Below are 5,000 nucleotides of genomic sequence, written 5' to 3'. Positions count from 1 at the left end.
ACTGAGAAAGGAAGGCAATCGAAACGATTAAAATGGCGAAATGCTTCGCGTCCGATTGCAACCATCAATCGGAAAAGTCACACCTGTAACTTCTTTGGATTCCCTAGCAAGGAAAAAAAGCTTGATGAATAAAGAAGATGGATTCGCCTACTGAGGCTAGTAAGGGTTTTATTTAAATACTTTTTCTGTTCATGAGATATATGTGAAACTGTGTTGGTGGAGTCGCCGTCTTTGTCATGAAACTGTTTAAGCTTAAGCTTATATAAATCTTATCGTTTCTGAGGCGCCCTTTCTTGTACTCCGACTTTAAAATCTCCTCCCTTAAAACGAAGAACTAACATTTGACTCAATGTTAGAAATCAGCTTTGAGAGCTGTTGGTGTGGTTGTTGATGCTTAATCTCACCCAGTGTTGCTTTATTAACAGACAGATTAGAGAGCTGCCCTGCTAGCAGAGGTTTTTATGAGATAGAAGCTGCAAGATAAAAAACCTCTTTTACTAGCACAGTGCTAAGAAAGAATTATAAAGCTAACATTGCCCTTTTTGCTGTCGGAGAGAAGACAGAGAGCCAGGAAAACATGCCAGAGTCTGTAGTTGTCATTTCAGAGATGGTTCTCTGAGATTTTCAAGAGGAATCAAAACAAACGTTTTCCTGCAGAAGAAGCAAAGCCAAAAAAGACGAAAATCAAGTCACAGCAGACCCTACAAGAAATGATTGGTGACGCAAGAAAGAAAGAAGAATTTAAACAAGGCACTTCTGACAATTTGGACAGACCTGAATCAACAAGAAAAGAAGTTATTCTGGAAGCAGAGTTGGCGCAGGCAGGAAACTGAGTTGCTAACAAAGGAAGTGTTTCATGTCATTGTCAATTATGCCGATAGGTTTAAACAATCCATCAATTACTTTGCTGGTTGGAGAGTGCAATCAATCAGCTTTGAAGACCAAATATTTATAACATTAATGAAAGTCAGACAAAGTTACACAAATCGTCACCTTGCACAGTTATTCAATTGTAGTGTATCTACAGCAGCAAATATTGTAACAACTTTCATTTATGTCTTGCACTCAATTTTATTTACTGACCTAATGAAATCAATCCCATCTAGGGATAAGAACAAGCTGTCCGCCCTATCGTCTTTTAGTCAGTTTGGTTCTAGTAGAGTAGTTATAGATTGTACATACATTGATATTGCCACACCTGGGCTAATGATCGAGCAGAATACTACGTATTCGAACTATAGGGGAATGCATTCCTTCAAGGATATTGTGGGTGTAGCACCAAATGGTGTTATTACTTATGTCAGCAAACTTTATCCAGGGTCAATATCTGACAGAGCAATTGTGCAGCAATCAGGATTTTTAAATCACCTTACTGCTGGAGATATGGTCTTAGAAGACAAAGGTTTTCTTATACAGGATCTTGTACCAAATGGTGTTACTGTAAATATACCACCTTTTTTGAACAATGGCACATTCACTGAGAATGAAGCAAGGGCAATAAAAGCTATAGCAAAATGCAGAATTCATATTAAGAGGGCAAATGCTGGGCTTAAAGACTTCAAGATTTTAAGTTTTATTCCTTCATATTTACGCTGTCATGCAGATATCATATTTCAACTCTGTGCATCACTTGTTAATTTGCAGTTTCCACTGATCAAAGAGGGATGTGAAGGATATGAATTCACAAACTGAAAATCTCATCAAAATACTCCGTTATAAGACGCATCTCAAATAGAGGAATTTGGTTCAACTCCTTGCTAGTTAGGCCGCCTCAACTGAAGATTGTACTGTACGTCAAGAACAGAATTAAGAGAAAAACCTTTAAATCTTGCTGTTATTGGTACTTTCTTGCGGGTGTTTTTGTTGTACAACTCTAAGAATTGAAGGCCATCATCACGAACGTTGGTGAGAGGCCATCATTTTGGAATCGCAGTAAGGAGAAGACTGGGCACGAGTTTTGTTGCAAGAGGACACTCGGCTATAAGACGCAGCTTGAGTTTAGATCATGTTTGGGGCCAACAAACAATTTCTTTGAGAAAAAATGCTGCGTCTTATAACCGAATAACTATGGTAGTCTGCAAAAAAACTAACTGCAAATTGCCGTGATGGACGTTTCCCTGCACGTCATCCAGTTGTACTAAGTAAGGACTGAAGATGTTTCCGCTTCATAATTCCTCCTATTTTTTATCTAATCTGATGCCAGGTCAAAATTTTTCAGCTTTACGTTTGCACCAGAAAGTACCATAAAAGCCGGAGTTAACAGTAAAACACAAACCAAAAGACAGATGAAGAAAAAAATAAAATAGTTTTTATATACAACTCCGAATCGAATTCTCATCGAAAGACTAACGACAGACGATCGTAAAAACACAACAATTTCTGCAGTCTCTGACTTCTATGAATCAAGGGGAAGGTCATGATGATCTGTCAAAAGAAAGCAGTTGATCACGTGCTAGGCAACCATACAGGTGCACGTGATCACCTTGCGTCAACTGAATGAACTACGGGCAAGAATGTTAATCGTTCGTCGTTTTCAGAGTAAAACAACACACGTTTTAGCCAAGAAAATTCCGTCTTTGGTTTTTTCATTTTGTTGTAATATTTAACTGAATATTTACATTTCATCTGTCAGGTCAGGAGGCCTTATTTGTCGGGTTCCTGAGAAACGCATCTATTTGGACTTCAGGGAGAACTATTTACACAATCATGAGGTTGAGCGGCCAATCAAAACAGAGTTTGTAATTGAAAATCTAAATATATATGCGATACTAAAACAGACTTGCGATAAGTCGCAAATCACAATGCTGACAAGCACAAAAGCAAAAGAAATGGTGGTTTTTTTACTATCTGAATGTTTTTGGGTTAGATTAAACCAATATGTTGTTGAAAGATTTTCGTGTTAAAGGAGCTATGTCACGCAAATGATGTAATTTTATGACACTCAAAATGTGCAAAAAGAATGAGTAATGTAAACAATCTTCGCACTAGTAAGTCGTACAAATAAATTAATAGGATTAACCAGGAACTTAAGAAATATTGTTGGCTTCCCAAATAAACTTCATTTAACACTAAAATGACAAAACATATCTTGTTCTGACGTTAGAAACTTGGCAACCTATTAATCATTCGTCAGAAAGAAAAACTTCCTGTCTCCTTGCATATCACATTTCAACCCATTTAAACCCTAACCCTAACCCTAATGCCAATTTTGTTAAGCTCGAATATTACACAACATGATGAATTCAAAAAGGAAAATCTCACAAAACCTTTTTCCAGTGAAAGATTTGTTGAAAAAAACAACATATTTGCCATTAGAGGCAAAAAAAAACCTTCCTATTTCATTGTGTGCATGAAGACAAGAAACGCAATCATGTCAAATTACCACACGCAACAAAATAAATTTCAGGATCAGACCCTGTCCTGAAGAGCCTTTTCCTTGAATAATGAAGCACAAAATCGACAACAAGCTTTCTTTCAAATAATTCTTGGCTGACACATTTCCAATTATTTTTTTACCTGAAGACTGTGCAGAGTTGGGCACAAAATAAATATAACAAGAATTAATGAAATTTCCAATTGTTACTGGAAGACTGTGCAGAGTTGAGTACAAATAAATACAAACAGCCAAACTACAGAGATCACAGATCCCACTTAAGGTGTTTGATTCCTTCTCTGTCTTAAAATTTGTTAAACCCATAAGTTACCAGGAGAGAATTTTCCATTTGGTTTCAGTGTTGTACATAACACCACACTTGATAAAATATACGAAATACAGCTCACTTTGATTACGGCTCGACGGGCAAAAGATTGTTGTCGAAGTCCATTACTCGTCGCTTTTAAGATTCCAGATATTTATTCTTCACCGCCTGCCTTTTTTATCCAATTGACATTCCATTCTTGAGCTCCACAAAGGTGTATTTTGTTTAGAGATCCACCAAAAGGCCATTTGCGTTTCAATGATTTCGACGCCATTGCGGGTTAATTAAATAGTCTACTGTGCCCACCAGAGAAATCTACGCTGTAGTGATCCCAAGAGCAATAAATTATCCAAACAAAACGATTTAACTCAACCAATTTCATTGCATTCGTAACATGGCCTCCGCTATCAAAAGCACATGGTAAATCTATCCCAGCTTACTTAGGGCCTTATACATTACATCTCTCCTTTCCTCAGAAAAATGCTCCTCTACATGAAAAGGAAATCTCCGCTAACAATAAAGTCAACTATACTAAATGATAACGTCTTTTGCTTCTACAGTATGCAAATAGAAACTACTGAAACTGTTCAAGCTGTGCTTGGTTCTAAGGAGAGAATCAGTGTTCATGTTCCCCAAAGAAAATTAAAAACGAAGTTCCTTCATCTCTCTGGTAATGTCCTTGTCCTCTGGGGTCGCAAATTCCTTGATGGCTCTGGTGCCGCTCCACCATTCTCCTGCAGATCAGGGCACTCTCCCCTATCCAGCAGCCTGGCAATAGATTCTTGTATGGTTGATTGGTAAGGTGATGGCACAGGGTCTAATTCCTGCTGGGGTGTGGGGGTTGTTGACACAGAGTCTGAGCCTTGTTGGGGTGTGGGATCTCCCTCTGTAATGTATGGCTTCACATGACTTGTCTTTCTGGAGTACTGGTTCCCTGTTGGACTCTCTACTACAAGGCTGTTTCCGGTCTTGCTGATGACCTTAAAGGGGTTTGGGTTGAATGCAGTGCTGAGTTTGTTAGTCCTGTCTTATTGGACAAGGACGCCATCACCTAGTGCGATGCTGGAGGGACTGGCCCTGCGGTGTATTTCTGCATAAGCTTTACTCTTAGCTTTCTGTTCAGAATCACGGTCATGAACTTCATGGTCGTAAGCATGGTCAATGCTTAAAACAGGGATCTTCCCCTTGACTGTCCGGTTGAACAGCAGCTCAGTGGGACTCCTTCCCGTCGTATTATGGGGAATGCTTTTAAAGGCAGTGAGATACTTCCTTAATTGCACTCTCCATGGTTTGTTCTCTGCC

The 5,000-nt window shown here is 38.7% G+C and overlaps 1 long non-coding RNA gene across 1 annotated transcript in view; it reads right to left on the bottom strand.

Moving 5' to 3' along the window:
* Positions 1–4,634: 4,634 nt before the first annotated feature.
* Positions 4,635–5,000, bottom strand: part of LOC138016507 (uncharacterized) — a 16,416-nt gene continuing 16,050 nt past the window's right edge. The window contains exon 9 of the long non-coding RNA XR_011125821.1: positions 4,635–4,647. This is a non-coding gene — a long non-coding RNA (uncharacterized lncRNA). The remainder of the gene's footprint in view (positions 4,648–5,000) is intronic.

This window comes from Montipora capricornis, chromosome 9, assembly GCF_036669925.1.
Source record: "Montipora capricornis isolate CH-2021 chromosome 9, ASM3666992v2, whole genome shotgun sequence".
Lineage (NCBI taxonomy): Eukaryota > Metazoa > Cnidaria > Anthozoa > Scleractinia > Acroporidae > Montipora > Montipora capricornis.
Note: the sequence above shows the minus strand (reverse complement) of the source record. Positions and strands in the feature narration are given on the sequence as shown.